General features: G+C 43.1%; 3 non-coding genes across 3 annotated transcripts; 1 reads left to right on the top strand and 2 right to left on the bottom strand.

Annotated features, from left to right (window-relative positions):
- Window positions 1-4,029: 4,029 nt before the first annotated feature.
- On the bottom strand, window positions 4,030-4,102 carry TRNAT-UGU (transfer RNA threonine (anticodon UGU)). Its single transcript has one exon. It is a non-coding gene; the product is annotated as a tRNA-Thr (tRNA).
- A 5,657-nt stretch (window positions 4,103-9,759) lies between these two features.
- TRNAL-CAG (transfer RNA leucine (anticodon CAG)) lies at window positions 9,760-9,842 on the top strand. The gene has a single exon. It is a non-coding gene; the product is annotated as a tRNA-Leu (tRNA).
- Window positions 9,843-15,123: 5,281 nt separating this feature from the next.
- Window positions 15,124-15,196, bottom strand: TRNAT-UGU (transfer RNA threonine (anticodon UGU)). Its single transcript has one exon. It is a non-coding gene; the product is annotated as a tRNA-Thr (tRNA).

The following is a 15,196-nucleotide window of genomic DNA, read 5'->3' as shown; positions in this document are numbered from 1 at the left end:
GAGTTCCCTGCGGAATGGTGACCTGAAACACACCATAACACATTACACAGAATGCTTAATAGTGGTACTATTTTATCTTGCCATGAGGGAAGACCACCCATGTGAGAGGATCTTGAGGTCTTCTGCATGGTGTAGGGCTGTGAGAAGAGGCCCAAGTGGGAAAACAAGCCAAGCAGCTAAAGGGTGGCATAGCCTAGGGATTATGCCCATGAGGACTCATGTGCACAGGTGGCACAGAAGGGTGCACCAGGCACACGTGTCCTCAAAGGCTTGTAACAATGCAGCAACCACTATGTGGCAAACCAACTTCTGGTGCACCAGTAGTCCAGGTATGAATATCAGTTTCTAAACCATCAATCAGCCCCACACCTCTAGTACACGAGAAGGGATCCGAACATATTGGAAGAATAAGCAAATTATAAACCTCCTTGTCCAATTTTGGTAACGTAGACAGAATGGCAGGCTTATCTCCGAAAGGATGTGGATCATTGATTAGTTGCAACACAGCAAAAATACAATTATTACCCAATGATAAAAGGGACTGTCCAGTCAAGGTGTATAAAAATATCTACTTTATTATTATCAACAACAGACAGTTCTAGCAACATTATGAAATACAACTCACCCTGTAAAGGAATGCAGAGGACAGACAGTTTCAAAGAAGGAAAGGGATTCACTCTGGATATTGACAGGAGGGTGGTCGGTATAGTAAATAATCGCAACAGTTCAAGGACACTTGGCTTGAGCACAAAGGAAGCAATGGGTCTTAAAATGTCTCTAGAGGCCTTTGGAGAAGGACCAGGGGGACAGAACCACAATGTCACTTGTGCTTGTAGATGTTCTTGGTGCTCGACTGGGTCGAGGCAGTTTTAGGGTGCTTTGCAGCTTCTGTGACAGAGTTGGAGACGGGAGACAGCTGTGGTTATCAGGTGGCAAGCAGTTCAATGAGCGCATCTGGACGGATGGCTGCAGGCTGGCCTACACGGCAGCTCGGGATCAGGAATCATTATCTGGATGGTGGTTCTGAAGCACTGGTCGAGGCGTCTCAGAAGGGTTTAAGGGACTGCAGCATTGCAGTCGGTTGCCGCTCAAGGGACTCGACTGGCTCGAAAATTTCCTTTAAGGCAGACTTCAGTAGATGCTTGTCAATACACTTCTCCTAGCTTCTTCACTGGGCATGTGTCGTTCTTTAAGGCAGACAGTCCAAAGATGAGGATTGTATTTCAGGCATATGCCTTGTCCTTGGTTTAGAGTTCAGAGAATCTCTGTAATTTCCCACCTAGGAAGGTTGCTGCAGAACCTAGCAGGGCACGCTGTGTGCTGGCTGGGTACTAGTTCTGTAGCTGCTGGATGGTCCTCTGGATTCAGTATCTCCCACTGTTCCCTGGGAGATGTTTAGGGGAGGGATCTTTGTTCCCTCTTGGAAGTCCGGGCCTTCCTTCACTTGCGGAAGATGTAAGGCAGACTGTACTTTCAGCAGATCTATTTGATTACTATGCCCAAATTACTGGGACCCCCAAATATGTTGACTTTTATTTTTATGTTGACCCACCTTTCACCCCATATATTTGCAGGGGGAAGCCCCTGCAGCACCCCCTGCATGTATTAAATACTATACCCATCTCCCCACACACACATATATATATATATATATATATATATATATATATATATATATATATATATATATATATATATATGGTTTAAAGGGGGGGTCGACATTTTAAAAAAAGGTCAATATTTTGGGGGACGCAGTAATTGTATAATCCCTCTTCAACTAGGCTCCAATGATGAGTTCTTCTTTCTTCGTCTGGTGAAGCTGTCAGATGATCTGCCAAAAGAGGGGCTCAGCGCTCTTTTAAAGCCAAATGGACCACATAGATTGGTATAGGGAACGCCTGCCTTAATGATCTAATCCTGGGTCCTCACATGTATGCGTGAGGTCATAACCAGAGTGCTTTGCAACAGAAAAGGCAAAGGTGTGGAAACATGTACTACAAAGTCCCACCTATCATCTCGGTTTTGGATCAAAGCATCCCTCTGGTTAATGGAGCTCTCCCTTCAAGATGCGGCGAGACCAGACTTTCTGGCTCCAGCAAACCACATACTTGTATCTTCTTAATGGGGTCGCCCTGTGCGGATGAGTACTGTAAACACGCAATCCCAGCCATGACATTTCACTGTCAGTCGATACTGAGGGCTGGAGCTAGCTTACGGTTGACACAGTGCATATGAAAGGTTTGTAGGGTTTCCTGTCTCCTTTGTTAGCCTCTGCAGTCAGGCCCCATCTGGGCCTGGTTGATTTATTCTCTGATTAGTATGTTGTACCTGTTATATATATCTATCCCCCAGCCCAAAAACCGCACTCCAAATCAGAGTATTTCACCCGTTTTTATTACATACAGTTTGGGTGAATTTACAGGGAATTTGAAAGAAAATGCAACTTTTACACGTGTCATTTTGCAGCAACATGTTTTAAACTTTCCACTCAGTTTTCAATTGTATGCTCTTAGTAATCCATTGCTGGGGATTGTTAGTATCTATGCATTGTTGCTTTAGTGAGAAATTGTATTTACCGTAAAGTTTTAACTGCACATTAATTATTTATTTGTCCATTTCCTAGTGTCATTTCATAACATTACAAGGGGTTTAAAATCCGTTTTCCACTCTTATTTGGTGAGGGAAGGTAGGATTTTGATTCTGTTTTCTGCATCTTATTCCTGATTACCTGCTGTGTCTTGCTATCCATTCGTGAAAAACTGGATAAAAAGCCACACAGTTTGCAATTAGTTTTGTATGGTATCACATGAATAAACCCAATAGATGCAAGTAATGAACAGTGCACAGGACCATTTTCCCACACATTTTCATAATGCCTTTGCCCCATAAAATATGCCGGTATATAATGTTCATGATGGCTGTGCATTTCCACGTAGCCTGCACCAATATATGCCAACATTACCATATAAGGTCTGCCTGCAAGTAAACAATTATATGTCATGGAAGGAAAGTCTATCCCGCCTGGCTATATCAAGACAGGCCAGTGTACCACATAACCACACTCATGTTTGCTTTTACCTTTGTTGAAAAGTATACATATGCCATGACACACACAGAATATATTGGTCAAACTGGAGCCACCTATGTAAGCCAGTTTAGCCATGTAATGACACTCATTTTTGCTTTACCCCTGATACCAAGTAGAAAGTAACAAATGCCATGCCACAAAAAGAAAGTAAATGCTCACTGACACCATAGGCCAGACTAGCCACATGATAACACGTATCATGCTTGCTTTACCCTTGATGCCAAGTAAAACATGACATGCCACATTATGAAAGTAAATGCTGTGCAAACAAAGCACGTGGGTGGACTGTGCTGCCTGCCACTCAGGCGTGGTATCCGCACCCTTCCACCCATAATAATGGGGCTCCACTGTTCCTTTTTTCAAAATGTTGTATAGTCTATTAAAGTTCGTCTTGCTGTGACAATAAATGTGGTTTAAACATTATAAAATGTTGCCTGTATATAAAAAATATTGGCAAGTTTGGTAGAGTGCGAAATCTTCATTCTGGTCATTCACCAAGGTTGTGTTCTTGAACTTCACTGGTATTTTTCCGTTGGTGTTTGATAATGAACTTTGCTGCAAGTTACATAATTATTTCATTTTCAAGTTGTTTTGTTCGTTATAATAAAACGTGTCTGAAATGTGTTTCACGCTTTATTTATTTATGGACTTCATGGATGATCGGCAATATGATATTCTCTTCTGCTGTTCAATTTTTCATACAATAGTAGTTTTTATTGCATTGCAGTAACGTAATGGACTATCAGTGGCTCACCATTTCTGGGTGTTCCATAGCTATTGCATACATGGAAGAGTTCAATGCGCTTCGAAAAGCACACCCCAATTATCATGCTGTTTTTGTATTACTGGAATGTTTCCATGTGTGCAATTAGGATACTCTTTGAGTGTTCTATACTGTTTAAAATATCAACCGCCACCTGAAAAAAAGACAAAATTACAACAGGCCCCAGCGAGATTTGAACTCGCGACCCCTGGTTTACAAGACCAGTGCTCTAACCCCTGAGCTATGGAGCCAGACAATGGAGTCCTTCAAACAAAAAAAACCTGACAACATGAATGTTTTACCTCACAGTACATGTCTTACTGTTTCTTTATGAATGTGAGAGCTGCTTCAAAAGAGCAACCTACTATGTGTGTGAGCCAAACCAAAGGCAAGAAAGAGAAGGGAGGAAACGGGCTTTGACACTCAGTCACACCCTTTGCTGACTTTATGGTGTTCTGTAATCATTCAGTAGTTATAGCATTCAGATCTGTGCTGGCCAGGAGAAATGTACACTCATTTATGTATTACAACTTAATACTAGCAACCATTTCTGACTGAACAGCATTTATACTAAAACTTGGAAAAAAGGGAAAGGGAAGTGGTATTTAAAAATGTGAGGAAGGGAGTGAAAATGTGCAACGCCGGGCTGTTAAAAGGTTTTGAATTAAAAGCAGAGTCTGCAAAATAGGACAGTAATGACACGTAGACAGCCTGACACTGAAATGATGCAATGGCAGTATTGCTAATCACGAAGTACCATTCACCAGACCGCATAGTGTATCTGTTCAGTGGGCAGTTAGAATCTCTTCTTCTTTCTTACATGTGTGCACAATACTTTCCAGCTTCTCCTTCATCTCACTTCGCCGTTGTTTTCTTTCCAGCAGAATAAGATTGGCTTTCCCAGGCAGGGTCATAATATGTCTCAGAAAAGTTTTTTTCACTTTAAAATGACCACAGTAGTGATTTGGCACAGTGCAAAGCGTAGTTACAGAACATACCATGTAGCAATCTCTCTTCCCAGTTGTGATTTACAACCTAAAATCTCCATGACAAACACATCTGCTTTAAAGAGTGGCATGGGACCATTTGAAGAATCGCACCAGTTTCAATTTATAATCCTGAAAAAAGATTAACATGGACTACGTGGATGAGATAGATACGCCCTTACTACAGGCATCTGAGTATAGTGGACAGACTGATCTCTTCATCCTTCCAATGCCAGTAAATTCAGAGTTAGCAAAATGGGTAATAACCTGCTAAGAGATAGCGCTTTGAATTACTTGTGCATGTGCTACCATAATTATGATTGTCTCGCTAAAAAAGCAAATGGATCTCTTTGAACTCAGAGCAGTTGCCCTGTGAGGTGTAATCAAAGGCTCCAAACCAACAGAACTGAAGTGGCCACTGAAAAAATGACCTGGCAGCCTTTATAGAAAATCCTTCACACAGAAAATTGGCCTATCATGGCAGACTGTGTTGTTTCAGCAAGTAACACAAGGAAGGGCCATGTGAAAAAGTCCTACCAGTCATTACAAAAAGAAAATCACCATTCTAATTCACAAGTGGCAGGAGAAATTCAAAGGTCCCGTTCACATGAAAAACAGGAGTTTCAAACATTGTCACCAAAATGGCTTCGCATGTGTCTTTGCAGCTTAAAGCAAGACATGATAAAAATATGCCCCAGCTAACATTGGTGAAAAGACATAGTTTTTGTTGACAAGATGTAATGTATATTATGCTTCACATGCAAAATACCGGCAAACATTTCAAAAGAAAAGCCCACTTTGTTTCCATGAAAAGTTCCTGTAGGCGTTGTGGGGCAACTGTCACAAAGGACTCCCCCACCGAAAGCCTGACTTCCATCCCAGCTGTTTACAACTGCAATAAAGTGGCCACTAAGGGTGTTGAAAAAAAACTTCCCCCGGACGGGGAGTCTCTGAAAGCTCATTTCCGTGCAGGCAGGGGACCTAGCCAGTGCATGACCTGAATTTAGGGGGGAGGTGTGAACGCAGGGGCTGCAATCAAGGCCGAACCCTGAACAAAATACAGGAAAATAGAAGCTTTCTTGATTGAAATGGTGGTCCCCTACAGATAAGAGGACAGCAGTGGGGATCTCTGTGTTGGCCGGTGCATCCCAGGTATTTACGATCTGCAGTCTATACTTCAAACAACAAAGGGACTAATACAAAAAAAACTCTGCTCACAGGCTGGCCCAGAGTGGCAAATGGCCTGGAGACCAGAGAGCTACAATTTGCATAACAGGAAGATTTGCTTTAATTTAAAAGTACTATTATCCTTTAGGCATTTTTCTCAGCAACCATAAATTGTACTGCCTTTATGTTCATGTCATTGTTCAGATAATTTCCAGGCGATTTTGTTGAAATAAAATTCATCCACCTGCAACTTAGGGGATTGTAATGAACGGCTAAAATGTGTACTTGGCTGCTCTGAACATGTTCTGAATTTGAGAGTTGGCGAACTGGCAGAGGGTAAAATTAGGAATGTGCGGAGTAAATTGCATGTTCCTAAGGATTATGCTTTTTGTAAAAATGGCCGAAAATTGAAAAACGATCATGCAAAATGGTGCTGGAGACACACAGATTGTGTGTGGCAGCAATGGCCTTTACTTTCATTCGGGGCGGGGAGGCACAGCACAAAACTGCCGCATCTCTGCCCACAGAACACTGACAGTTCACCACCACTAGGTCCGGGAACCTTGTTGGGGGTGTGCGGACCGCCGCATGACATCCTGTCTCCTTTTTTTGTATCCCATTCTTTTTCAAGCTCTGAACATGGAGCATTTTTTGTTTCACCGCTGGTTAGATCGGGTTAACTCAGAGGGCTTGGATGACCAACCACAGGCTAAAACGGCCGATTGCTGGTCGGGAGCCGGACCAGGCACTCGCCTTCCATATTTTCTTATTTTTGATGCTCCGATCACAGAGCGAGCCTCCTTCTCGCCCAGGCAGGCTGCACAGATGCTGCAGTGAAGCAGCAGCCCTGTGCCACCTCAACTGTTTCCAACTTTTATCACAGCGTTTCCGTAGCTCACCGACTTGGCATCCTGGGCATGCATCCTAGGGGCACTGACTCTCCATGGCCTACCAACAAGGGGGTCTCCCACAGTCGGATTGAGTGCGGCACCGATGACCGCCAGATGAAAGCCGCATCAGTGGTGGTAGGACGACGGGCAGCCAACACGGCAGGCTCGTGAAACCTTTGTCCCCATTGTTGCGGCTGGACCTGCGGTCATGCAGGCTAGTCGGACCATCGCTGGGGCACCCATATACGCATTCACAGAGACAGGTGTGGGCTGGCTCACAGGTACACAGGCCAGCCCAAGGGCTACTGGGGGCACCCAGCATACGCACACACAGTTCCCGCTGCAGGGATCACCCTGTTCTCCGTGGCCACACAGACTTACATGGCAGTCATGGTCACACGACTGCATCGTGGCCTGGGGGCACCCAGCGCATGCACAATGATCTGGATCCATTCAGATTCAGTGGTGCTGCAGGGGCTGTGCTCACACAGCATCATCCTGCAGGGGAGACAGAGTTGACATGCAGGGGCTCTGCCTGGAACACAGGGAGTGGGGACAGAGTTCCCTCACAGGGGCTCTGCCATCATGAAGGGCTTTGCACAGGCAGGCACTCTGCCTGGAAGGCCGCGCTGGCGCAGAGCAGAATAACACACTGCAGGCAGGAGTCTGGAGGTCTTGACTGACGAACGAGAAACTGCGTGTCCCTTTTATTGGGTTACCAATGAAATGTATGCCTCAAGAAACCTATGGGGCATGTACCTGGTCACTCTACACGAGAAAAAATCTCTTCTTAATTATTCAATATTGATCAGGAAAGTATTACTTCATTTAAATCAAAATTTCAAGAAACAGAAAAAACACTTTGTAAATCTCTTTTACAGACAATTGTATTCTTAGTTCATACAACGTTTTTGACAACCTGAATTAAAGCATTCATTAAACAAAATAGTTTTACACACTAAGATTTTCATCAAATAAAAAAGCAACAGTTCTTAGCAGAAAATAATGTCATTCAGAAAGAATTCTGCAAAATGTGCTGAATTTATAGTTTTAAGTGTCAATTCAACAGAAAGGTTTTTTTTCCCCACACAATCACAATCACATGTTGTTAATCCACTACGCGTTTCGGGGTTATCTTGACCCCTTCTTCATGTGCTGATGTGATTTGTATTATTTTCACTATTTCGTAAAACAAATTTCAAAGAAAACAAAGATTTGTACTCGGTTTGTCTCTGTAGCATAGTGAACACCTATATATCATGAAAAAATGTGAGACACCCTAAGAGTGAATTTCACTGACCTTGGAAGTATCCAGGGTCTATATAGCCATCACTGACTCTCCTGTCACTTCTGATTCTTGCCACTGGTTGATAATTGCCGGTATTCTGGTATTGTAACCATCCTCAATGGTCCTGTCCCAATGGTCTAGCAAAATGTTGCACCCACTCTATGAAGAAGGAATAATCACATGCCCAAATTATCAAAACCTGCACTCAATACTTCCTCCCTGCACCCAGCGCTCACTAAATCCAATGGCTAAAAAAAATGCCTCAAGGAAAATTTACCCACAGCTCGAGACTTTCCAAAAAGCAACTCGGGAACGGCGAATCAGCTGCAAACACAGCCTCCCGTCCCGCGGTGCGTTTATATTAGATATTTCAATGTGTCACATGATCGTAACTCGGATCACGTGATCAGGAAACGTACGTTTCTTGAAGGACTATCGCCCCAATTTCTCAGCCCCAACGTGGTATATCTACCTAAAAAACACCACGTTTGCTATATGTAATATTATTGCCACTATTACTCATACAAAAGGGCTTGATGTGTAATGAAGGACACAGTCCCTGTACCGTTGTGCCGCCTCAAGTGATCACAAAGTGATCACGTGATGACGTGTCTGTGATGAGGCACGCCATCAAGGGATTTATGTGCCGTCTGTTATTGTTATAGCTGCGCCTCCTGTTAAAGATAAGTGTGAAAGTCTACTGCTGAGATATATTACTGCTGAGATTCAATACAGGTTCTCAGTTTGGGAAGATCACATAATGAACGCCAATTCTCTTATTACGTTCACGGGCAAGCTCTTCCTGCTTTGTATCATGGTAAGTAAAAATTCATATTCTACTGACATATATCCGAAATGATGCTCACTATGGAGCACCATGTCCTAATTAAGGGTAGATCATCTAGTGAATATGAACAGAATCAACTCTAAGCTATGAACATATATTGGGTTAATCACATGCTGCACGGACACGTGATACCGCACAAGCATTAAGCAGGGACTTGTCATTTCTTAAAGGGGAGCACACCACAGTGCTGATCAGATTCCCACATACCTCACCAGTCTCCCCCATCCCTTATCAATGCCCTTCAGACAATGAAGGGGCTGCGTCCTGAGACACCTGGCAAGTAATACGATTCCTTGAGTAATACGAATACAGACAATCCTCAAAAAATATATTAGGGCAACGATTAAGATCACTCTGCTTTCAACAGGTTCCTACTGATTGGTTGTCGCTACCTTTTCTTGATATGCAATAGAAAGTTACTCATTAGAGAAACTGGATCCTATTCTTTGCTTCTGTACATTACACCTATGTGTATGTGCGATGAAGTGGTGAGAGAGGCAAAGAATGGAAAATAACATAAAAAGACGTGTGCAAACTCATCTGCGTGGATCACCATTATAACCATGCGAGGCAAATGATACTGTGCAAATATGTGTTAATTTGTGAGTTATTATGATTCCAAATCCCAAGATTATCAGTCATTTCACCAGTAATTAAAAGAATTGCAGAGGAGTGACTTGACATTGGTACATGGTGATAACTGAAGACCTTGTCAGGCACTCGTCAGTTCGTCAGGATGGCCGAGCGGTCTAAGGCGCTGCGTTCAGGTCCCAGTCTCCTCTGGAGGCGTGGGTTCGAATCCCACTTCTGACATGTATTATTTTAGTAAATAACTATATAGTCATAATAGTGTCTGCATCCAGAAACACAATTATGTGCAACATTGTTGTCGGCTCTTCCTAGAATAGTTGTTTTGTAATGCCTCGTGAAATAGATTGTAAATGAACTTCTTTATGAGAGTGAATAATATTTACTTTCTGTCATTTTGAATCAGGTTGGGAATAGTTGCAGCTTCACTCTAAATGTCTCATGCCACAAGTCATGTGAATTTTGAAACATTATTGTCTTTCTATCCCTGTGGCATATTTTCTGTGTTGGTCTCAACATAAGCAGGCCCTCCATTTACAATTGCACACTTTCATATTCACTCTCCCTTTAGATATCCACACTAACACGTTCAAATGCTATCTTAAAAAACACAATAAGCATACAAACTAAGCAGTGGTTAAAGTGAGCAGAAAAGGTCGGGAGCAGCTACCACTACTTTCATTTTGTACTGTTAACAGTTCTACTACTTTTGTAATCATTTTAATCATTCCGGAACTGTTCTTTGTGAAGTTAAATCACATTTCTCTACAATCCAATAGCAGTAAAGGCTAAACTGAAGTAGGTTTCAACTTGATTGGCTGTCAACCAGTAATGAAAAATGTGTTGTATGTTGCTCCTTTCCTGCCTACTCTTTTCCCCGCAAGGGTCACTGTTCCACTACTTTTTTGGATGCACTTCTACCACTGAAACTAAGCCACCTACACATGGCTATTGTACGCCCCTCACACCTTCTTCTTACACTGATTGCTTAAGGTCTACGATATTCCTGGATGCTGCCCACCCCCACACAAGTTAACCCTTTTTCACAATCAAGGGTGGAACATTGTGCTTTTGAGGGTGCTGATCTGTGCGCCTGGGCCATTGACCACTGACAATCCTCCAAGTTTTTGGAGGAGGTGGAGGCACTGGTGAGGTCTTAGAAGTAGAAGAGGACAGAGGCAGGGGAGGGAGGTCCTCAAATGGACAACCCCAGAGATACATTGGAGAGGCAGGTAGACATGTCCATCATGTGGTAGGAGGGGACTGCTGCAGCTAGAACCCTGAAGGAGGTGTTTGGAATGGAGGAAGTTCACAAAGCAGGGTGAGGATACTGCTGCAAATGAGGGGGGGTGACTGCCTGGAGAAGACTTAAGGGGGGTTGATTAGCCCGCGAAAGTGCCACAGCAGAAGGTAGACCTACTTGATTGAGAGGATGAGAGGCATACATAAGAAGAGGTGGCGGTAGTATATGTGCCTCTTCTAGCCATAGAGGAGAGGGAAAGCCTGGAGTTCCCTGTGGAATGGTGACCTGAAACACACCATAACACATTACACAGAATGCTTAATAGTGGTACTATTTTATCCTGCCATGAGGGAAGACCACCCATGTGAGAGGATCTTGAGGTCTTCTGCATGGTGTAGGGCTGTGAGAAGAGGCCCAAGTGGGAAAACAAGCCAAGCAGCTAAAGGGGGGCATAGCCTAGGGATTATGCCCATGAGGACTCATGTGCACAGGTGGCACAGAAGGGTGCACCAGGCACACGTGTCCTCAAAGGCTTGTAACAATGCAGCAACCACTATGTGGCAAACCAACTTCTGGTGCACCAGTAGTCCAGGTATGAATATCAGTTTCTAAACCATCAATCAGCCCCACACCTCTAGTACACGAGAAGGGATCCGAACATATTGGAAGAATAAGCAAATTATAAACCTCCTTGTCCAATTTTGGTAACGTAGACAGAATGGCAGGCTTATCTCCGAAAGGATGTGGATCATTGATTAGTTGCAACACAGCAAAAATACAATTATTACCCAATGATAAAAGGGACTGTCCAGTCAAGGTGTATAAAAATATCTACTTTATTATTATCAACAACAGACAGTTCTAGCAACATTATGAAATACAACTCACCCTGTAAAGGAATGCAGAGGACAGACAGTTTCAAAGAAGGAAAGGGATTCACTCTGGATATTGACAGGAGGGTGGTCGGTATAGTAAATAATCGCAACAGTTCAAGGACACTTGGCTTGAGCACAAAGGAAGCAATGGGTCTTAAAATGTCTCTAGAGGCCTTTGGAGAAGGACCAGGGGGACAGAACCACAATGTCACTTGTGCTTGTAGATGTTCTTGGTGCTCGACTGGGTCGAGGCAGTTTTAGGGTGCTTTGCAGCTTCTGTGACAGAGTTGGAGACGGGAGACAGCTGTGGTTATCAGGTGGCAAGCAGTTCAATGAGCGCATCTGGACGGATGGCTGCAGGCTGGCCTACACGGCAGCTCGGGATCAGGAATCATTATCTGGATGGTGGTTCTGAAGCACTGGTCGAGGCGTCTCAGAAGGGTTTAAGGGACTGCAGCATTGCAGTCGGTTGCCGCTCAAGGGACTCGACTGGCTCGAAAATTTCCTTTAAGGCAGACTTCAGTAGATGCTTGTCAATACACTTCTCCTAGCTTCTTCACTGGGCATGTGTCGTCCTTTAAGGCAGACAGCCCAAAGATGAGGATTGTATTTCAGGCATATGCCTTGTCCTTGGTTTAGAGTTCAGAGAATCTCTGTCATTTCCCACCTAGGAAGGTTGCTGCAGAACCTAGCAGGGCACGCTGTGTGCTGGCTGGGTACTAGTTCTGTAGCTGCTGGATGGTCCTCTGGATTCAGTATCTCCCACTGTTCCCTGGGAGATGTTTAGGGGAGGGATCTTTGTTCCCTCTTGGAAGTCCGGGCCTTCCTTCACTTGCGGAAGATGTAAGGCAGACTGTACTTTCAGCAGATCTATTTGATTACTATGCCCAAATTACTGGGACCCCCAAATATGTTGACTTTTATTTTTATGTTGACCCACCTTTCACCCCATATATTTGCAGGGGGAAGCCCCTGCAGCACCCCCTACATGTATTAAATACTATACCCATCTCCCCACACACACACATATATATATATATATATATATTTATATATATGGTTTAAAGGGGGGGTCGACATTTTGAAAAAAGGTCAATATTTTGGGGGACGCAGTAATTGTATAATCCCTCTTCAACTAGGCTCCAATGATGAGTTCTTCTTTCTTCGTCTGGTGAAGCTGTCAGATGATCTGCCAAAAGAGGGGCTCAGCGCTCTTTTAAAGCCAAATGGACCACATAGATTGGTATAGGGAACGCCTGCCTTAATGATCTAATCCTGGGTCCTCACATGTATGCGTGAGGTCATAACCAGAGTGCTTTGCAACAGAAAAGGCAAAGGTGTGGAAACATGTACTACAAAGTCCCACCTATCATCTCTGTTTTGGATCAAAGCGTCCCTCTGGTTAATGGAGCTCTCCCTTCAAGATGCGGCGAGACCAGACTTTCTGGCTCCAGCAAACCACATACTTGTATCTTCTTAATGGGGTCGCCCTGTGCGGATGAGTACTGTAAACACGCAATCCCAGCCATGACATTTCTCTGTCAGTCGATACTGAGGGCTGGAGCTAGCTTTCGGTTGACACAGTGCATATGAAAGGTTTGTAGGGTTTCCTGTCTCCTTTGTTAGCCTCTGCAGTCAGGCCCCATCTGGGCCTGGTTGATTTATTCTCTGATTAGTATGTTGTACCTGTTATATATATCTATCCCCTAGCCCAAAAACCGCACTCCAAATCAGAGTATTTCACCCGTTTTTATTACATACAGTTTGGGTGAATTTACAGGGAATTTGAAAGAAAATGCAACTTTTACACGTGTCATTTTGAAGCAACATGTTTTAAACTTTCCACTCAGTTTTCAATTGTATGCTCTTAGTAATCCATTTCTGGGGATTGTTAGTATCTATGCATTGTTGCTTTAGTGAGAAATTGTATTTACCGTAAAGTTTTAACCGCACATTAATTATTTATTTGTCCATTTCCTAGTGTCATTTCATAACATTACAAGGGGTTTAAAATCCGTTTTCCACTCTTATTTGGTGAGGGAAGGTAGGATTTTGATTCTGTTTTCTGCATCTTATTCCTGATTACCTGCTGTGTCTTGCTATCCATTCGTGAAAAACTGGATAAAAATCCACACAGTTTGCAATTAGTTTTGTATGGTATCACATGAATAAACCCAATAGATGCAAGTAATGAACAGTGCACAGGACCATTTTCCCACACATTTTCATAATGCCTTTGCCCCATAAAATATGCCGGTATATAATGTTCATGATGGCTGTGCATGTCCACGTAGCCTGCACCAATATATGCCAATATTACCATATAAGGTCTGCCTGCAAGCAAACAATTATATGTCATGGAAGGAAAGTCTATCCCGACTGGCTATATCAAGACAGGCCAGTGTACCACATAACCACACTCATGTTTGCTTTTACCTTTGTTGCAAAGTATACATATGCCATGACACACACAGAATATATTGGTCAAACTGGAGCCACCTATGTAAGCCAGTTTAGCCATGTAATGACACTCATTTTTGCTTTACCCCTGATACCAAGTAGAAAGTAACAAATGCCATGCCACAAAAAGAAAGTAAATGCTCACTGACACCATAGGCCAGACTAGCCACATGATAACACGTATCATGCTTGCTTTACCCTTGATGCCAAGTAAAACATGACATGCCACATTATGAAAGTAAATGCTGTGCAAACAAAGCACGTGGGTGAACTGTGCTGCCTGCCACTCAGGCGTGGTATCTGCACCCTTCCACCCATAGTAATGGGGCTCCACTGTTCCTTTTTTCAAAATGTTGTATAGTCTATTAAAGTTCGTCTTGCTGTGACAATAAATGTGGTTTAAACATTATAAAATGTTGCCTGTATATAAAAAATATTGGCAAGTTTGGTAGAGTGCGAAATCTTCCATTCTGGTCATTCACCAAGGTTGTGTTCTTGAACTTCACTGGTATTTTTCCGTTGGTGTTTGATAATGAACTTTGCTGCAAGTTACATAATTATTTCATTTTCAAGTTGTTTTGTTCGTTATAATAAAACGTGTCTGAAATGTGTTTCACGCTTTATTTATTTATGGACTTCATGAATTATCGGCAATATGATATTCTCTTCTGCTGTTCAATTTTTCATACAATAGTAGTATTTATTGCATTGCAGTAACGTAATGGACTATCAGTGGCTCACCATTTCTGGGTGTTCCATCGCTATTGCATACATGGAAGAGTTCAATGCGCTTCGAAAAGCACACCCCAATTATCATGCTGTTTTTGTATTACTGGAATGTTTCCATGTGTGCAATTAGGATACTCTTTGAGTGTTCTATACTGTTTAAAATATCAACCGCCACCTGAAAAAAAGACAAAATTACAACAGGCCCCAGCGAGATTTGAACTCGCGACCCCTGGTTTACAAGACCAGTGCTCTAACCCCTGAGCTATGGAGCC

This window comes from Ambystoma mexicanum (assembly GCF_040938575.1).
Source record: "Ambystoma mexicanum isolate Mex_15411 chromosome 12 unlocalized genomic scaffold, UKY_AmexF1_1 Mex_chr12_unloc.1, whole genome shotgun sequence".
Classification (NCBI taxonomy): Eukaryota; Metazoa; Chordata; class Amphibia; order Caudata; family Ambystomatidae; genus Ambystoma; species Ambystoma mexicanum.
Note: the sequence above shows the minus strand (reverse complement) of the source record. Positions and strands in the feature narration are given on the sequence as shown.